The following is a 21,851-nucleotide window of genomic DNA, read 5'->3' as shown; positions in this document are numbered from 1 at the left end:
GACATGTCTAGTAGGCTGAATAATAGCACCCCATAAAATATCCACCTTCTAATCCTTGGATCTGTGAATGTTACCTCATATGGCAAAAAAAGGATTTTGCAAATATGGTTAAGGCAGGGAGATAACTCTGATTATTCTATGTTGTCCAGGTGGGCCCTAAATGCAGTCACATGTATCTTATAAAGAGGGAGACAGAGTATTTAATACATACAGAAGGGAAGAAGGCAATGCAGTCATGAAAGCAAAGACTGGAGTGATACAGCCTCCGGAAGTTAGAAGCTTCAAGGAATGAATTATCTCCTAGAGCCTCTGGGGGAGAACAGTCCCGCCAATACCTTGATTTTGGCCCAGGAAAACTGATGTGGGACTTCTGTCCTCCAGAACTGTGAGAGCATACTTTCTGTTGTTCTGTGGCACAACGTTTGTGGTCATTTGTTATGGCAGCCACAAGAAACGAATACAACATTGTGGAGAAGTGTAAGCCCGTAAGCAACCTCAGTCCTTGAAGAAAGCCATGGCTAGATATAAGTGTTTTCCCCCAAAGCCAGGGTACTCATTACTCAAGTAAAATTCATATCTTCCCAAAATGAAATCTGCAAACATCCTGGGGCCCTTCTACCTGGGAAAGGAGCCTCTGATGGGGAAACAGTGACAGCATATTAGTCTACTGCTTGGGGAATTTTTGGCAACAGGGATATGGCTTCCATCCCACGGGAGACAGAACTGCAAAAGAAGAAATTGTGGATATTGTTGTATTTTTTAAAGATGGAAAGTCTGCATAAAAGTTATTTTGCAGGGTTTTCTTTTTGAACCCACCAAAATAAGAAAAAAAATACTGTCTTCCACAGAACTTTAAAAAAGTCACTCTTAGACTAGATCCAGATTTTATCCCATCTCTTATTATTTTACTTCAAATAAGCAAAATGAGGAAACTATCAATACTTTGTATTATGTAGGAAAAATTGTTATACATTATGCTTAGGCTATTGATTAGTGAATATTTTCTTTTATTCAGCTGTGCAATTACTATATCCATCTAATTAAGATAACAGATTTTTAAAATAAGTTATTGGTTGGTATGCAATATTTGAAAGAATAAAATTAACCTTTTCCTTCCATTATCAAGGATTTTAACTTACATGCCTGTGTCATTGAACATACATATATATAGAATACATATATACACTGAATATATGTGTATACATTTTTTGTATTTATATATTGTGTATATATATTCGCATATATGTGAATATTTGTGTATATATATTCGCATATATGTGAATATATGTGTATATATTTGGTTTTTTATTTAAAGTTCTTTAGTAATAAATATCATCTTAAAAACGAAACAATTTCTCTGACGCAGCCTTTAATTTGGAGGTCACTCATATTTTTAATGGGAAGCTAAACTTTAATTTTTTTTTTTTAAAGAGAGTGTCTACAATAGAATTTGACTTCCAATGCCTTCATAAAGCTAAAATGCTCAATGAGCAGCATTTTTATTTAGGATAAACTAGCCTCTATGAAAACAAGCATCTTCAGCTGGTGCAAAGTTGTGTGCCCTGATTAGCAAGCAAACCACACTAGACTTCAAGCATTTTAAAATTGAACTGAGGGCCCTGCTGAAGCACAGCTTCTATTGTTCTGTAATGAGTATTTTGCAGAGTCCTTTCAAAAGTAAACTGTATTGTTCCCTTGCTAGTTTCAGTACATCTGAGTGAGGTGATTATATTCCTTAAAAAGCACTTTCAGAACTGCAGAAAAATTATCTACTTTAAAAAACATTTTTTCCCCTTTATCTGGTGATAAATTTTAAAACCTTGAACATTTCATGAGCATCCTGGCAAGAGGTTTAAAATTATCTGAAAATCCTGCCTTTGATCCAAGGTGCGGAGAGTCTAAAAACCCATCAGAGCATACAGGCAGGGCTCTGCTGCCTGAGCTGCTGCTTGAGCAGGAAATTTTGCATAGTAAATACTTTAAAACTTTGGTATTCAGAGAGCAATATTAAATCTAGGTGAGGACTAACGTCTCTGAATAGAGCAAAATTTCGTGATGCCAGGGTACTTGTATAGATATTGACAGCCTAGTTTTTCAAATAAAATTTTAAACTGCTGGGGCACTTGGAGCCCATTTATATTTTTCTGATGCAATGTCCATGGGGCTCTCAGAATAGTGGGGGCACAGGTGGGATTGGAGCTCTTTTTTCTTTAACCTCTTTTCCCTTCCACATGTCTGTTATTCTTAGTAACTTGTAACATTTCCATATTACCAAGTTGAAACAGCCACAATCTTGGTCCTGCTGTCAATAAATTTATTGAATTATTTATTCATTTTATTTATTTATTTATTTCAATAAATAATGTCTTAGAGCAGGACTAAGACTGTGGCTTTATAGATTTGAAATATTTTAGGGTAAGCAGAGTTTGGAAAAAAGGAGGCAAATATTGGATAGAATCTAGAATACCCTATCAGTTCATTGAATCATAATTTCCCCCCATAAATCCTTGGGTTCTTAATTTATCAAATTGACCCTAGTCCTTTATTGTGTCAGGACTTTTTCCCTAAATCCTAATTGAGTGACAAGTTCTATTTGAAGAATTCCAGCACTTCACCCCTCTCTGTGTAGATCAGTTATTTTTCTGTCTCCTAGAGAGTATGGAGCAAGGCTACAAAGAGCCTGTACCCCTGAGGGTCTCCTGCATTTTCCCATGTCCCTAAGCATATTTTAGGCAATATAGAAAGGATTAGGCGTGTCTTAATTTGGCCCAAATAAGTAACTTGATTTGGCCCAATGAAACTACCCTTAAAATACATTGTGTTTCCAAAACAGTTGGTAAGAGGAGAGTGATCCCCTAGGGAGCCCCTCACTTCTGCTCATCCTTCTGTCCCCCCAGTGGCCATTTTCATTCTTATCCCTGAGATTCTTCTCCCTATTGAAAAAAATACGATTTTGAAGTTGAAATATACTGTATTCTTATGCAGTGCCATGACGTCTTCTGGAGACATCTGTTGTTACTGGGATGAAGTGAACGGCACCACATGGAACTTTGTTGTGCCTCCTTCACCATGCGAGGGAATTAGAGTTTTGTTAATTCCCTAGTTGTTTCTCTGCTTTCATCAGAGGGACAACTGGTCGGAGAGTTTTGTCCTTTCTGGGACCAGCTCATCTTAGGCCATTCTAATGACTTTGTAGCTAACCCTTGGGCCCAGGCCTTTCATCTCTAGTGGCCCATAGGCTGTAGACATTTACTTTCTTGAAGTGAAGCTCCATCAATCATCCTTCTAGAGGATGTGTCAGGTCAAGAGAATTCAGCTTAACGTTCACAACTTCTGACTCCTCCTCTCCCTGCTCCCAAGTGTGTGGAGTAAACCCATAGCAGCCACCATTATATGATGCTGAGGAAGCCTCCTCCCTTATAACCTTCCATTGTAACAGCTGCATCCACAGAAACCCTGGACTTAGTTGTGAGATATATTCAGTCCCTCCAGGGCAGGAGATGTCCTTCAGTTCCATCTTTGGATCCCTAGTTTTGAATCACTTTTGATTTATAGTAACCTGGGTGAGATGCTTCCAGAACTCCATGCCCCTGCTGCTTCGTCACCCAAATGTGACCCTAGGGCAAAGATCCCCCCCAGCTTTTGTAAACGGGTCTATCCTGTGCACCTAGGCCTATTGTCGACTTAATAAATCTCTATAATGGCATACTTGCATTTTGTAGCAATTGCTGATGGTAATTCTTTCCAAAACCTGGAAGAACATTCTTCAAAGAAATCAGGAAATTAAGTTATATTATGTGTTAATTATTACCACACAACTGACGACATTAAGACATTTTTTAAACAACTCTATGTGTATGATGCTTTTGGTCAGTCTGATTATGAAAATGGTATATTTTAGAAGAAGTTCTGTTTATTGACAGGGTGATGGCAGCAGCTGTTTTTATATTACCATGTCATGCTTTTAAATATGTAAATAAGATGAATTGCTGCTATGATCAAGTAAAAATTAAAAGCAATGTAATAAATTCATAGAGAGTGAGTGTCTCTTGGGAGGCCAAGGCGGGCAGAACACAAGGTCAGAAGTTCGAGACCAGCCTGACCAGCATGGTAAAACGCCGTATCTACTAAACATACAAAAATTAGCCAGGCGTGGTCGCGGACACTTGTAATCCCAGCTACTCAGGAGGTTGAGGCAGGAGAATTGCTTGAACCCAGGAGGCAGGAGACAGAGGCTGCAGTGAGCCAAGATTGCACTGTTGCACTCTAGCCTGGGTGACAGAGTGAGACTCTGTTTCAAAAGAAAAAAAAAGAAAAGTGTCTCTTTTCATTTTGCCTATTAATTTGGTGCAGGGTATGGCTGTGCATGTTATATTCTTACTGTAGGCATTATACAAAACTCCTGTGCCATGTGGCAGATAATCTCATTAGAAGAAGAAAAAAAGCCTAAATCGACATGGATCACCTGGTAGTGTCACAGTCTTCTCTATTGCTGGATCTATTTATGCAAAAAAAAAAATAAAATCTTCATACCCTTATGTCTGTATGTCATACCTAGTTTTGATTTTAATGACTTTCAGACTGAAGAGTCTAAAAGGAAGGAAATAAATGATAAAAGCAGTGTTATTGAAAAATTCTGGAAATTAAAACATTTTCTGATTATGAATAATACATGTTTATTTTAGAAAATTTGGAAATAAAAAAAGGATAAAGAAGATAAAGTCACCTTAAATACCAGCTCTAAAAGGGATCAAGTAACACTTTGAGATATTTTCTTCCCACAGTTCATGGAAAGTGAAGGCTTCTGAACTGCTTGTTGTTCCTCATTCTTAGTTCCTGATTTCTGTAACTGGGACCTTCTTCTGGTCCACTGAATCAGAAACCTTCGGGGTCATCTTGGACTTCCCCTTTCACTCACCCTGTCATCTTTTGGCCCTGTGGGTCCTACCTCTGTGGATTTCCCTGCCCATTCCCTCTGGTTCAATGCCACTCCTATTCTAATTCAGTCTCCCTTTCTCTCTTATTTGGAATTCTGCTGCAGCTTTCTGCCTGGTCTTCTTGCCCCTAGTCATGCCCTCCTCTAATACGCACCATTCTGAGACCATCATATCTTTTTTTCTCTAAAATTTAACTCAATGATGTTGCACTCTTGTTTAAGCCTCTGAAAGCCTCCCTGCTCTCCTTTTCGTGATCTGCCCTGATAACTTTTCTCTTTCCATCTCTTCCTCAGCCTCACTGTCTGCCTTTTCTCCTTCCATCTCCTCTCCAGCCATCATCTCAGTCACCGTGCTAGCAGTTTCTGGATCGTCCTCTTTTTTGCTTGCACAGTCACACATGCTATTCCCTGTACCTTTTCTTCTAACCACCTTGAAGTTTCAAACTCTCTGAGGTCGGAGGAATGAAGTAGAAAGACCTTGTGGTACTGTATGTTTATTGTAAAAATGTATTTTGAATGACATCTTTCTGTTCCTCCTGTAGAACTCAGCTTGTCGTCACCAACTCTGGGAACACTCCCTAGCCACAAGGACTAAGTTTCACTTGCTTTGTGTTTCCACGATTTATGGGCAACATTTAGGCTTTAGGTCAGTAAGCAATTCTGAATATTTATTCAGGTGACATCCCTGAGAAGCAATATTTTAGGTTGATTTTATTTGAACAGTCAACAATTGGTATGGACTATATGTCATATGTCAAGCACTGATCTCTGAGTCCTGTGAATTAGACAGACATAAACTTTACTTTCATGGAGCTTGTAGTCTGGTATAGTCTGATGTAGACAGGCACTCAATAAGAAGCAATGAATAAGCAAAATAATCTCACACGGAGATAATTTGAAGTAATACATACAGAGTGATGTAATGGCATTGGGTGCAGTTATATGGTTTCAAGTTGACTGAGCTGATAAGGGCTGTGTTGTAGTACCTACCAGTATATTATCTAGACATATGTCAATCATATTACTAAGTTAACAGCATTTAGTAGTGGGAGCTGTGCATTTTTGTTGGGCTAATGGTTTTAGGGTTAAAACCTTATTTTAATGAATAGAGGATATTTAAGATAGGAAAGAAACATGATAGCATTCAAATAATTAAATGACTATATATTAGTACTATAACAAAGAGATTCTGGAACACTCGAAGACTGATTGGAGCAAACAAAAAAAAATAGAAGTTACAGAGGGGTATATTTTAACTTAATATAGAGAACATCTTTTAAATATTTGTGGTTTTCTCATCAATAGATTTTTTTCTCATATGGTTTTCTCATCAATCGTTGATAGGACTTATATTCAGATGCTGGTAATCTGTCAGAGGTGAATGAGGAAGTTCCTCTAAAGGAGAGCAAAGTAGCCTAGATAGTTTCAGAGATCTCTATTGTGTTACGTTGAGGAAGCTTAACCTTGGAGAAATAGAGGTATCCCGAGAGGAGATAATTTGAATCAGAACAGAAAGACCCCACAAAAGAGGTCAATAGAACAGGAGATGATATTTCTCTGGAAAAAGGGCACATAGCAAATATGTAAGACTGTTGATTCACCAGCAAAAGAATCTTCATGCTGATTGGTTGGGAAAAAAAGGAAACAGGAAGAATAAAAAGAGATCAAGAAAGGGAACATCTTACTGAAGAAGAGGGACCCTATCAGGTAATTCCAGAATGCTGAATGCTGTCATGCTATGAATAAATGCGGCATCAATTAAAGGGATAAGAGCTTCAATTATAAGTTAATGTCTGGCTGAGCTATTTCTTACATCACTGTTTCTTAGGTAATAGTTTTTAGTCCATTTGTACCTTGAAGAGTATTCTATAAATGAATCTAGAATAATATGTTTACCTTGCATTTTAGGTATGATATGGCAACTCTTCATTTTCAATACTCATAGTCGTTGATTGAGACATAAATTTATTTGGACTCAGGCGTGGCTTGGTCAGGAAAACAACAAAAGAAAAAGTATTTCTTCAGAGCTGCTATGTTTATGCTTTTATGTTGTGGTTGGCATTTTGACAGCACAGGTATTAAGTTGTGTACCACCCAGAACTACATATAATTAGTTTACTCAGGCTTAAAAGAAAGAGACCTTGGCTTTTTGAGAGATTGAATAAGCTTTAGTTCAACAACAATGGGCTGCAGAAACAATGCTTTTAACTTTTTATTCATGTTACATATTTAAGTTACACATTATTTTCAGATTCTTCTTGTGTTTATTTTTTCCTTCTAGCAAAAACAATTTGGTTCCAGTATTTTAGGTTATTAATGCTTCCTAGAGAACAAGTTTAAGTTTTCTAGTTTAGGAGGAAAAGCATTCAAATCAGAAAACCCCCTCATTTTTAACATTTTTCCCAAGAAGCAGAACAGTCATTTCTTAATCTTCTCAAAATGCCCTGGGGGAATTAGACAGACATTGTCTCTTAAAAAAGAGAAAAATAGGAATTGCATCATGTTTGATAGAAGTATAAGTAACAAGGGAAAAATATTAAACCACAAAAAGTGGATTTATGTTTTTTCTGCAATATTTGTGTATTTTAGTAAATAGGTTTATTGATCCTCATTGGTGGAGGGTTGACAAGGATATGTAGAATGTTATTTTGTCTACTTAACAACTTACAGCTTGTTTAAACTCTTTTTTTCTAAATGAATCATCTCCTTTTTTTTTGTCTGAAAGGTGACAGTACATTTATTATGGTCCATTTTGTAAATGCCCGCTTGCAAATAGACCTCTTCATACCTGGGTGTGCCTCTTTGGAGACATGCAGAAGAAACCCTCCCCATGTGAATTACTTCTTGACTTTGCAGACCTATGGTGAAATTGCTTAAAATAAAAGGAAAAATAAAAATACTCTGCTTGTTTTAGTGTACATCTGGAAGGTTACAAAAATTGGATTAAATATTGATGTTTGCTTTTAGGTATTTTTGTCTTTTAATTGGCAAGTTAATAGGGATACTTCCTTGGGTGAGATCATTTTCTGTGAACTTGGGAAGAATCAGTTTGCCTGTTCGCTGGTGGACACATGGAAAATACATCATTGGAGCATATGTTGTTTATTTTTTTATTATGAAATATTTTAGTAATCCAGAAAAATATGAATAATAAATTTAATAAATACTCATCTACTCATTATATCTTTATGTTTTGTCTTATTTACCTGAGGACTTTTTTTTTTTTTTTTTAAGAAATAAAGCATTTAAAATGTAGTTGAAGTGCTCTTTGTAAAATTTCACTCACTCCCCAGAGTGAGCCATTATCCTGAGTTGAATGTGGTGTTTACCATTCCCATTTATTCTTTTAAATATAAAATATTTATCCATAAATATTATGATGTGATTTCATATATTCTTGAACTTTATACATATGGTGTATTATATAAATCATTTTTTATTTTATTATCTCGTTAATGTACTGTAAGTATTGAGGTGTATCCATTTTGATATATATAGCTCTAGGCCCATTATATTAATTGCTGTGTATTATTCTAATATACAAACTGCTACAGTTTTCACATATTCATTGTCCTGTTGATGGACATCTAGATTGTTTCCAGAATTTCTGTTCTACATTGTCTGGCTGTTAATATTTTTGTGGTTTTTCTCAAGAAGATGTGGGGGAATTTCTCTAGGAGTGGAATTGTTGGGTCACTTATTAGTTTCCTATTGCTACTGAAACAAATTACCCTGAATGTGCTGGCTTGAAACAGCAGAAATGTATTAACTTCGAGTTCTGTAGATGAGAAATCTGACATGGTTCACACTGGGCTAAACTCACGGTATCCGCAGGGCTGTGTTTCTTCTTGAACTGGTAGGGAAGAATCCATTTGCTTTCCTTTTTTGGCTTCTAGAGAGTGCTCACATTCCTTGGATCATGGTCTCTCTCCTGCATCTTCAGCAGGACTGAAGAACCAGCACTTCTGCATCAACTATCATTCCATAGTCACATTTCCACTTCTGCCTCATTCTATTCTGCCTCTCCCGTCCACTTTATTTATTTATTTATTTATTTGAGATAGAGTCTCGCTTTTGTCATTCAGGCTGCAGTGCAATGGTGCAATTTTGGCTAACTGCAACCTCTGCCTCCCGGGCTTATGCGATTCTTCCACCTCAGCCTCCCGAGCAGCAGCTGGGATTATAGGCACTCGCCACCACGCCCAGCTAATTTTTTTGTATTTTTAGTAGAGACGGGATTTCACCATGTTGGCCAGGCTGGTCTTGCACTTCTGACCTCAGGTGATCCTCCCGCCTTGACCTCCTAAAGTGCTGGGATTATAGGTGTGAACCACCACATCTTGCCTCTCCCTTCTACTTTTAAGAATCCTTGTGAATACATTGGGCCTTTCTGAATACACTGGGCCATTCTGAATAATCCAGGATAATCTTATGATTTTAGGTCATTTTATTAGCAACCTAAATTCTACCTGCAACCTTAATTCCCTTTGGCATATGAGGTAATATAATCAAAGGTTCTTGGGATATGGTCATGAATATCTTTGGAGGGGGATAGTATTGCGCCTACACAGATCATAGGGTGTTATGCATTGTCCACTTGACAGGATAGTTTTAAATTGCTATTTTAAATGATGTGTGCGTTTATACTGTTTCTGAAAGTGTATGAAAATTTTAACTGTTCCATATCCTTGCCAACATGAGGATTATAAGACTTTAAGATGTTACCCACTTGGATGGATGTGTTTTGGTATCTCATTGAGCATCTTTCCATATAATTATTAGCTGCTGAAAATGTCTTTTTTGTTTATTGCCTGTTTCTGTCCTTTTCTTATTTCTAAATTGTTCTTTGTTTTTTTTCTTATTTATAGGTAAGAAAAAAGAAAACATAATTAGTAGTTAATTATAATATTTAACAACATATTATTATAATAATTAGTAAGTTTTTCTTTCTTTTTTTTTTGTTTAGAGTCAGGGTCTCACCCTGTCACTCAGGTTGGAGTGCAGTGGTGTGATCATTACACACTGTAGTCTTGGCCTCCTGGGCTTAAGTGATCTACCCACCTCTGCCTCCTGAGTAACTGGGACTACAGGCACGTACCACCATGCATGGCTAAGGTTTTACATTTTTTTGAATTTGTAGAAATGAAGTCTTGCTATTTTTGCCCAGGCTGATCTTGAACTCCTGGTCTCAAGTGATCCTCCTGCCTCAGCCTCCCCAAATTCTGGGATTACACATGTAATCTAAAGTGCTCAGCCATAATCCCATTACTAATTCTTGTAGGTTATTTGCATTTCAATATTTTTCCCAGTGTGATTTGTCTTTGCACTTTATTAGGTTTTTTTTTTTGGTGCACAAAGATTTTAATTTCAAAGTTGATAAGTTCTGCTATTTCCTACTTGAAGTAAGATATCCCTCTTCATTTTTAAATAAAGAGCAACATTATACATTGAAATAATTTTCTTTGTATCTAGATATATATATGTTTCTATCTATTTTGTTTTGAGATGTAGCAACAAAAAGGTCTGATTTATTAGGTTGGCCCAGTTTTATATAGGCTGCCATTGAGAACTGTGTAATTTAAAGATTGATGGGTTTATAAAATGTTATTGCTAGCAAGAACTTCAGAGATGATCTGGTCTGAAACTAATGCCCAGAGAGACAGGGAATGGCGATTCTAGAAGTACTTGTATTGACAAAGTGAATTGCATACACACTGCAATATTATCTTCGTTGGCTAAGGGACTCTGCCTTACCTTGAAAAGCATGATTATAAAAATAATAACTGGACATCAATTTTGCTGAGAATCACCTCTTATCTCTGGAGTGCATATTTTCTTTTGTAAGGCTTTTGTCACAAACATACCTCTACTGAGGGCCAGGTCCCAAAAGGACCTTACTTTAGCAAAGTCCCTCAACTTTTCTCTATGGATATTCATCCATATCACTACCTGTTCCAACACTGTTCCTCCTCCAACTCACTAAACAGGTTTTATTTTCTCAATATCACTTGATTCTCAAACTCTTGAAGATCAGAGATAAAATTAAGTGCATCTTCTATGCCCAAAATAAGTGTGTCAAGATTTTTTCACTATTTTTTTCTTAAGGAAGTATTGCAGAGGAACTTAAGAGTGAGTGACAGTTGACAAAAAGAAATGGTTGCCTGGCAACTGGCAATTTAAATAACTAGGAGCTGATATGATTTACCAGCCTGATAAACAGCAAGGACTTTAATACAATCTAAAGGGCTGCTACAGATGTTGGATTGAGCTATTTATATGTGTTGATCTGTCTCAGTCTGTTTTAATACATGCATATATATATATGCTTTTTTTTTTTTTTTTTTGTAGAACTGGAATATAAAAGCAAAGGCTGTATCTCTTCCTCTATATGACATTAATAGAAATTGCCTTCAATAAAATGAATTGTTTTGGTCCCCTTGTTTTTAATACAGATTTTCAGTTTCAAAGGTGGCTTTCTCACTCAGGGGGAATAGATGTCCTGTGGATTGAGTGCGGAGTTTGTTTTGAGTTCTGACACTGTATTTATATACTCAGTAATTGTTACCTTGTTTTTTCAGGTTTTATCATTTGAAACTTTGCTCCATTTGTTGAGATGGAGTTGCAGATACTTTTGATTCTTCACAGGAATAATGAGGTTTAATAGGATTGGCTCTGAGTGAGTTAGCTTAATCAACTAGCCTGTTTTACTAATGGGATCATTAAGAGGCTTTATCCTGTCATGGGCCAGTTAGCTTCCTGGAGCAGGTGAATGTCTTTGCAGCCTCCTTGATCCTCACTAGACATCTTTCACATGGTTCTTCGAAGAGATGATAGGAAAGCTGCAGCCTATATTGTACTGTAATCATAGTGTAATAATCCAGAGTTCCCTCTTCTGGCAGGAGGTCAGTACTATCATTTTGTATATAAATAACTGATGGCATATTTGTGAAGCTGTCTGTATAAAACTCCACCATTTCCTTGGGAATGGAATGTGCTACATACAACAAAGTATCATCATGTTACTAACATAAAGCTTGAGATAATTTTGAGGATAATTTTGACAGTGGAAATGTTTTATGATATGAGGAATACAAAAATAGATCATTTAATTCACAGAATAGTTGAAGGACACAGCAAGGTAATTTTTAAATTTTTTCTTGCAACTGTATACAATTCATTGAGCATAGCAGCTATGACTTGGACAACTTCTGGGAAAGGAGGACATTTTTACCACCCATGCATGTTTGAATAAATTTCAGTCTCCCAAAGCTGTGCACCAGCTCTTTCATGTATCTTCCCTTCTACCTCTAATCACAGTGAGAACTCCCTTCTCCTAATTCCTGTAGCACTCGTGCTGTCCCTTTTTTTTTTTTTTTTTTTTTAAAGAAAATAGCTTGTATTGTAAACTATTCATAGGGCAGTTTGTAACACAGAGGCCCTGAATGTCATAATGTCTCACATATATTGAGCACTATGCTAAGTGTTTTAAATATATTATCACTCATCCCTAGTGACCCTGCAAGTAGCTATTAGAGCCAGCAACTTACCAGTAAGGACACTGAAGGTCAGAATGGTAAATAATTTGCCTGTGAAAATACAGCAATTGGAATTTGCATTAAGGTTAGCCAGACTACAAAGTCAGGGTACTTTTCCTTGTACTTCTCTCTCTATATGTCTGTTATTTTGTTTCTTAATTGTTCATATGCATATGTTGTTTCTCTTGTGCTTCTCATACTTTAGCTCAGTTAAGAATCACCATGGAAACTTGTTTAAAATGCTGTTTCTGGGCCCTTGTCCTAAAGATTCTGATTCAGAAGGTCTCAGGTAAGTCCTGAGTGTCTGCATCTGCATTTTCAGAGGGGTTCTTGAATTGTACTCTGAGAAATCACTGGTATGAAATCTGGGAGGCAGGAGCTATCTGAACCACTCTCCCAGCTCTGAACATTCCTAGCAAGTACTCAGTAAGTACATGTTACATTCAAGCAGAGCTAAAACTTGCTCCTGTGCACAATATAGTCCACAAGGTTCTATAGCATGAACTTGGGTTGTTCTTAAACTTGCATATAAAGTTTGTATAAGTTAGAAAAGTCAATACTAATTGATAGGGTGAAGTTCAAAGAGCACAATATCTGATATGAGTCATTTTTTACAAATTGATGTATTCTGGAAATTTAGGTGTATCCTAAATTAGATGTACTGGTGTGTTTTCACAAGGAAGTTTCTGTAGACAAAGGAACAGCATTTGCTAGAAAAGAACCAGAGAGGCACAGAATTGAAGTAAGTTGTAGGTATAAAGTAGATTTCTTTGGAAGGGGAGGAGGAGATGGAGATAAAGATGGGAGATGAGCTTGGTTCAGCTCATTAGTGAAGGTAAGTTATTTGGAAAGGGCCCAAATAACCAATGGCCTAATCAATTGCAAGGGATTCTGGAGAAACCTAGTAGAAAGGAGGGTCACAAATGTGTTAGCGGTGAAAAGAATTGGACCAAACGCACAGACAAAGCAAGGAAAGAATAAAGCGACAAAAGCAGAGATTTACTGAAAATGAAAGTACACTCCACGAGGTGGGAGTGGCCGGAGCATAGGGGCTCAAGAGCCTGGTTATGGAATTTTCTGGGGTTCAAATACCCTCTAGAGGTTTCCCATTTGTTACTTGATGTACAACCTACGTAAATGCAGTAGTAGCTCACGACCATTGTGATTGGTTGCAGAAAGCGACCAATCAGAGGCTGAAGTGAAGTTATAACGTCCTATACAAATGAAGACTTGGCCCTCTATCAGCCTGATTGGTTGCGGGAGCAGGCCAATCAGAGGTACTTTCAGTTTCTCATCTGCCATGCAGAAAAAGGTGGAGAGGGTTGAGCCTTTGATCCATTTACTTGGGCATGGAAAGTTGGGGTTTTCCTTTTGATTTAGTTCTAGGAAGTCAGCGCAAATCGGCTTTGGAATCCCTGCCTCTAGAACTTATTCTCCTGCCACAGATGGAGGGATGAGGAGTAAACAGAATCAGTGCCAATGTGGGTCTTGGCTGGGGAGGGTACCATGTACCTCACAGCTTTGAGCAATGGCCCTGGTGACTTAAGACTCATACTGGTTTCCTTCTTCATCGTGTGGATATTTTCTGTTATCACTTCTTCACCTGAGGGGCACATCTGCTTGTGCCTCGTGATGTGTCTTGGCTGGCTTAAAATTGTATGGACTGCCAGCAACAGATAGAGGGAGTGAGTAAAATGATCAGTGATATCCTTCCCAAAACAGAGGGACCTTAGGGTCTATTGAAATTCCCAAGCCAATCTGTTAAAACATATTCAAGTTCTTTATAGAAAGATCTATACAATATCAGGGGAATAGACTTCATGCTTCCCTTCAAATTTCTACAGAATGATACTTGTTTCTAAGTTACAGGTTTTTTTTTCTATTCGAATGTTTTTCTTTCTATTAACACCCAAGTGATTTTTTTGTATAACTAACGTGAGTGAAAGATTAAAGTAAACATGGTATATTCCCAAGCAAAGGATAGCACAGTATATTTCCTTAGAGTACACATTTGCCTTCTAAAAGAAAGAAAAAGAATGAAAAAAAACAAAAGCTTTAGTAATTAGATCCCTGTTGTAACCCTAGTGGAGTGAGAAAGATTAATAGTTGTGCTGCAGGACTCTGTTCCACAGTGAGAGGCACCGTGTGTCACTGTTTTCTCTTAGGATGAAATTTGGCCTGAAGTAAAATAAAATTTCTATAATGATAGTAACAGTCAATGTTTTTGAGCACCTTTACCTTACCAATGATTACTTTACATTTATTTCCTTCAAGCCTCACAATGACCTCGTAAGTTAAATAATTCATGTTTAAGCAACTAGGCTCAGAGAGGTTAATTGACTTCCAGACCACCCAGCTAGTGAAACATTTTACAAGAGCACTTTGCTCGACGTGGGGATTATCAGATCTTCCAGAGTTGAGTTGCAGCGTTAAAGAAATATGATTAAAGAAATCACAGAATTTAAAAAAATGTACACAATATTGAAGCTTGAAAAAGAGAATCATATCGCTCTAAATTACAATGATGGCTAAAGGTCTTTTGTATTTGGCTAGCTGATCATAACCCATGCCTCCACACAGGTGAGGTAGTCGACCAGGGAGACGGGTTCTTTTCAACATGCTTAGTCGGCAGTTTTCTGCAGGGAAGGTTATAGCGTGTGAGTTACAAAGCCCTCCTGCTGCACAGGTATCAGAGGTTGTCTGTTACAAGTTCCTTCACTTCGACTATTACTTCCTTTTCACAATTCTATTTTAGACTTCTGTCCAGTGTGTATTTACAGGTAGACAAAGCTTTTTTTTTTTTTCCTTTCTTTTTTTTTTAAACAACCCCTTTGCCATGACTGAAAAGAAGCCTGTATATCCTGCAGTGTCTGGGCATTGTGAGTCTCCTTTTAAACTCAAATTGGTGATAATGGTGACTGTGACTTCCTATTGTCCAAGGAGGGGAGTTGTAGATAGGGCCTTCAAAGATGGTCCAATAAAAATCAGTGGAGTAAGACTTTTTGATAAAATGATCTTTTTGATATAGAGGCATTTGGAATATGGGTTGGGTACTGGATACCCTGGGGCTAAGCCCAGTGTTTTACAAATCAAGGCTTACTACGAAAAAGGCTATTTTTATTAGTGCAGGTACTGTAGTTGGCAAGATTTGTTCTTATGAAATGCAATATCCAGCAGACCATTCCTGATTATGTTATGTATTTTTAGATGTTACCATTGAGTTATATTTATAGTATAGACTACTGAATCTTATCTTAAATATGCAAAATATATGCATAACTAACCTCCCAAGCTGCGTTCCCTGCTCTATATTACACCCAACAATGTAGCCTGTTCTTAAATCGTTCTCCTAAAAGTCTTAGAATGGAGCTTATTATTTGCTTTTAAAATGTAAGCACAGAGACTCTATGTGAGATGTGTGGCCTTCTGGGACATATTCTGCTCCTAGGCATACTCTGAGGGTGAATTCAGCAAACCTTTGGCAGTGCAGGTGGGGAGTGAAACCAATAGTCTTGCATAGATCACTCCCCAGAGTCCAGAATGAGCCAAAAGTAGTTGATATGCCAGTCTTTGCCAGCACATTTGGTGAATCAGAGCAGCAGGTGTCTGTCATGGTATTAGGGAAGGTTAAATCACCAACTTCATTGCTGGTGTGGCTCTTGCTTGTGCCCATCAGTTTCCCAGTCCCTAGAACCCCTAGAGTCCTAGACTTATCATTCTATTCCTCAGGACAACATACATATTGTCGGGAGCACGGTGAGCACAGTCCTGCTACTGTTACTTAAAGTTGAAGGGAAACAAGTATCCTTACATCTCTGCATCCCATGTTCCCTTGTCTTCATGAATAAGTGGTTTGATTGTTTTGAGGCCAACTTGAGTGTGTAGAGCATGTCTGATAAAAAGATGGATGTCCTTGGGGAAAAAAGGCTGATGCTAATAAGGTGAGAGAGAAACGGAATCCTTTCAATGAGCTAAGAAATTACTTTAATTGAAAAGCCTAGGAAGTGACCCTATCTTGGTCAACATAATTCATGGGCAAAGTTTGGGGATGTCTGGTGTCTTCCCAACCCATGCAGGCACCCATCCCATCTAGGTTTGCTCTTTCTAGATGGTGGCCCAAACTCAAGAATATTTTTCTTTCTTTCTCTGTTCCAAATCCAAGGACTGTGTACTGGTCTTTCAGGAATCTATACTAACAAATTGGATAAGTGATTCTGCCTCAAAGTTGCATAACTACAGAATCATTGGTTTAGTTCTTACTGCCTGTTCACTTATTCATCAGGAGCTTATTGTGTACTTGCCATGTACCAGGTTTTCTGCTAGGTGTGGGGGTTACAAAGATGAATGTAGTGCAGTCCCTGAACTGAAGAACATAGCCTCATCATGGATGAAAGTACTCCACTAACATAAAGAGGCATTATTATTGTCTAACATATGTGATGTTATTATGGGTATGATACAAGGTACAATGGAAACATAGATAAGAAAGCTGATCTTTTACTTGGAGTGGTTGGCTAAGAATTCTCATTTCAACATGGCCTTAAAGAGTTCAAGGTACAGCTGGGTGCGGTGGCTCACACCTGTAATCCCAGCATTTTGTGAGACTGAGGCAGGATGATGGGGATAAATTGTTTCTACAAAAAAAAGTGAAAATATTAGGTGGGCATGGTGGCACACGCCTGTAGTCCCAGCTACTCAGGAGGCTAAGGTGGGAGGATCACTTGAGCCCAGGAGATTGAAGGTGCAATGAGCTGTGATCACGTGAAACAAAGTGAGACCCTACCTCAAAAACCAACCAACCAAAAAAACTCCAAGAATTCAAGGTGGGAGGTGCAGAAAAGGTAATAGTATCCTTTGCAGAGACACAAAAGCATGGAATGCGAATGATACTGTGTAGGAATAGGCAGGACTCATAGTCAACTGATATGTTTTAGTAAAGCTCCACCAGTGCTCATACAGGTGTTCATTCTGAGTAGCCCGTCCCTTGGTAGTAGCTAATAATGTTGAATATCACTCTAGGAGTAATCACAGATTGCCTGAAACCATGGGGGCCATACATGAGGAAAAGAAGGAAGGAGGAAATGTGGGATGAAAGGAGACCAGTTATGAAGGCACTTGAATACCAACTAAGGAGCTGTGTGTCACCAAATTGTAGTTACTGACTCATTCATTTATTTATACATTCCCTGGAGGCAGGGATACCAGAGAGAAGACTAGATTAAGAATCCAATCAAGAGCAAACAATTAATTGAGCCGAAGCAGTATTAATTGAAATGGAAAGGAGGATTCAGATAAGAAAGATATTTTTAAGAGGTCAGTGTTCTCATTCTGGTGACTGTCTATGGTAAAAGCAAGAAACAGATAAATGAAATAGAATTTAAGGTTTCCATGTTGGGTAACAGTGTGTCTTGTATGTGTTCAGTAAGGGTTGTTGAGTTGAACACAATGTTAAGAGCAGTTTTCTAATGCTTTTCTCTAAAGTTAAAATTACAGCAGAATTTCAGGTTCTAAAGCATGAGAGAGAGAGACTAAGGATCTGATGAATCTCTTGGTGTTCAACGTGTTGGCACAGTAAGCTTTTCCCACCAATAAATGATCTATATAGTGATTGTGTTAAACTGAGTTTTTGAAGCATACTCTATAGAGGAACCATGGTTAATGGCTCAATTTGAGAAGAGAAGGACCTGTAGATAAGTGTGAATGACTGTGTAGACTGAACTGTACATTTTGGCTTGCCCTAGGTGTGAGGAAGATATATCAGATTTAAATAGACAAGGTTTTTGTTACCTACGTAGACTACAAAAGTGGTCTCTTTTTTTAGTAGCACACTATCCAAAATAATACTAGTTACCCAAAAGTGGGGAAAAAAGACAACTGTAATAAGAAACTCAGAGTATAGTTAAAAACCAAAATGGTTATTGTGATATTCAAGAAACATGAAGTCTAAGTCAAATTTGAAAGCTTGTGTTGTGAGATAATTTGTAGACTTTTATGGCAACTTTTGGATTCATTGTATCATGTTTTGTGACTGAGTTTGATCTATTCAATGGCTTGCTAGGTCCTTTAGTAAAGAAGACCTGCATCTCAATGAGCCATTACTGAAGTTGTAATGACTAGATAGGCAAGGTCTTGATGTTCAAACAGCTCTGCTCAAGTGGCCTGTAATTCCTTGCAATGCTACGAAGAAAGCACTGGGCTACGAGTTACAGGATCAGCCCTCCATTTACCAGCCACATATCTGTAAACAAATTCCTGAATCTCTTTACACCTCAGACGCCTTGTTGGTAAAATGGAAATAATAACAGCTGATTCAGTGTACCCCAAAGGGCTGTTGTGAAGATCAGAAGAGATACTCCATGTGCAATTTCTTTGTGTCATGTAAAGCTCTTCTGACTTGTGATGCTATTACTATTGAGCAGGTGGAATGGTTAAAGGACCCATGGAAGACTACCACGTATGATGTTAAGGACAGTAATAGGCTGGGATAGTGAAATGTGGTAGTGCCCTCTTTTTTTCTGGCTGCATGGGTAAGCTGAGACTGCAAGATGTCACTGTCTTGAGTTGTTGCCCTGTGCTACAGCCGAGGATATTACAGTAGTAATGTACTTTCAGGGAGCTGACAAAATTGTAGTCAGAGGTGATCTTATTGAAGCAAAGGATTCTTAGTCTTTTATTGTGGATTTATATAGTCAAGAACCAAAATAACCATTCCTGGATCTTAAGAGACAAAGGATTCATAGCAGCAGTTGTTTTGGCTGCACATGTGTTTATTTCCTTCAATGTGCACCTATATGGATATGTTTTTTACAGCATGGAGAAACTCATGTTAAAATTCATTGAAACTATTTATTGAAAACAGAGATATTTCTATTATATGTTTTGATAATCTGTACTTACAAACAATTTGTATTATTTTTCTATTCTTTTTTGTTATCTACCCACCTGAAGGCCAGTTTCGTATTATTTCTAGTTCAGACTTATCATAAGAATGACTAACATATGAGGGGAACTTCTAAACAGTCTATTACTCTGCAGCCCATTTGGATAAAGAAGTGTGGGAAGATTTGAGAATAAATTCCCCATTCTCATTGACAGATGTTGGCCATTGACCCTTCTTTCTTTTCCAGGCAACTTAAAGTGGTCTTAATTTGTATAAAATTATATATCAATTTTGTTCCTAAAAAGTGTGGATCAGGCTGCTAATCTGATTTTGTGGCTATGAGGAGAGGGAAGCATATATAGCCTGTGATGCATCCATACATGTGATGTGCACGTATGCACAGCAGATCCATATCCCTGAAACATTTTAGGAGAACTCCTTAAATCACCATATTCTACTTGTGCAGCTGTGGCAGTAATGATAACTTTGATTTAATGTGGATTATTGGAAATGGAAATGCAGTAAATGGAAACTAGTGAATATCAATATAGAAATGCCTATTAATTTTCATTAAAAGAGTATTGAGATAACATTTTCATAAATGTTAGAGCAATGTGTCATAAGGAGGCAGTTATTAAAAAAACTGAAGGCAAGGGGAGTTGTTTTACTTTCAAAAAGACTTGATATTTGTAAGTCAAATTTATATTTCCATCCCAGATTTACTTTGCAACTTAGGTTTGGAGCTATGAAATCAAAACCCAACTATTACATACCCAGCCACAAATCAGCATGTCATGGAGAGTTGTTATGTGTTTTTTTGTGGAAATAAGTGGTAGACATTAACTGCTGTTGAACTGTTAGAAATTATTGGCTAAATTTGAGTTATACTGGCAAATACACAAGTATCAATTGTACAAAGCGACATTAAAGATGAAAAACATTTTTTTAAGAATCACACTAACTATGCCCTTGATGGAAGGTACTTTTCAGAGCTGCTTCACTTACATTCTCTAAAGCTTTCCTGTTGCTTTCTATTTGTTATTCTTAATTTAAAATCAAATTGTGCCACTGAGAATCAAGAATGTATCAAGAGCATTTATAAAATGTTTCAGAGCACAATGTAAAAAAATAAGAATGACAAAATCTTGAAGTTCACACTTGTTAATTTAAGATAGTCTGTAAATTCAAATTCAAGTAAATTTAACTTTTATTTTATTTACTTTTAATTATGAAGCAGATAGCATCTCAATTTCCTCACCTATTAGGTCCAGAGTGAGAGGAGAGAGTTACAAGTTATTAGCGTGTTTCTTATGAAAGTAATATCAAATATGGTGACATGTCTAAAAGTACTTTGTAACTATAAATAACAATGTGAGTGATGTTTATATTTATGTTTATTATCATTATTATTATTATTCTTTTTGAGACAGAATTTTGCTTTTGTTGCCCAGGCCTGGAGTGGAGTGGCACTATCTTGGCCCAGTGCAACCTCCACCTCCCAGGTTCAAGTGGTTCTCCTGCTTCAGCCTCCTGAGTAGCTGGGATTACAGGTGTCCACCCCCATGCCTGGCTAATTTTTTGTGTTTTTAATAGAGACGGAGTTTCACCATCTTGGCCAGGCTGGTCTCAAACTCCTGACCTCAACTGATCCACCCGCCTCGGCCTCCCAAAGAGTGATGTTATTATTATGGTAAATATCACATTGAACGATTTTTATCTAAAACTAATGTTAGAATGTCCATTTCTTGATATAAAAAAAAAAATTTGCCCTTCATTTTTATCTTTCTTTAGAGATGTTGCTTTCTCATTAACATAGAAATCAAGACTCTTCGGATAATGTTAATAAAACAGCATGTCAATATAATTTTTGAAGGATATTTATAAAAATATACATTTTAATTGTTATTAAATCTTAATACTTATTGAGCACCGAGGATGTGATGAGAAGTAGCCTGCTAGATCTAATGACACTACTTAGCTGTTTGAATAACTAAATAGCACATTTCTATTTAGAGACCATATGAAGTATTATAGGTATTCTTGGTGTTGTTATAAAGTTCTTCAAAGAAAATATGTATTTATATCTGGCTTTATACATTTGGGCAAAAATAGCAATAACACTTTCAAAATAGTGATGGAAAAACGAATCACAATAAATATGTTGGATTCTGAAGATAAAGGAGTATATAATTCTCAGAGTTACAGCATCTGTCTATAAAAATAGTGCAATTGGGATATACTATTTTAGTGAGAAACTCATTAAGTGTAATTTTAAAAGCTGCTGCTTTTTTCTTAAGTTTGACATTCCAGTAAACTCTTAGGAAAATGTCCTTCCAGTTGCTTTTCCTCTAAGTGTCTAGAAGTGGAAGTACATTCAAATTAAAAGCAGAAAGTCCCTTAAATTCCTTTTAAAAAGTCCATCCAGTTAGTTTGACTCCTAGAAAGACTATGGTTGCTATTACTTTGGGCTGGAACAAGGTTACAAAAGACTTTAAGAAGA

At 37.1% G+C, this 21,851-nt stretch overlaps 1 protein-coding gene across 4 annotated transcripts in view; it reads left to right on the top strand.

Moving 5' to 3' along the window:
* Positions 1–21,851, top strand: part of HDAC9 (histone deacetylase 9) — a 910,581-nt gene that overhangs the window by 49,778 nt on the left and 838,952 nt on the right. The gene's annotated exons all lie outside the window — the stretch shown is intronic.

This window comes from Chlorocebus sabaeus, chromosome 21 (assembly GCF_047675955.1).
Source record: "Chlorocebus sabaeus isolate Y175 chromosome 21, mChlSab1.0.hap1, whole genome shotgun sequence".
In the NCBI taxonomy this organism is placed as follows: domain Eukaryota; kingdom Metazoa; phylum Chordata; class Mammalia; order Primates; family Cercopithecidae; genus Chlorocebus; species Chlorocebus sabaeus.
The sequence above is the reverse complement of the archived record's forward strand: the minus strand, read 5'-3'. Positions and strand labels throughout refer to the sequence as shown.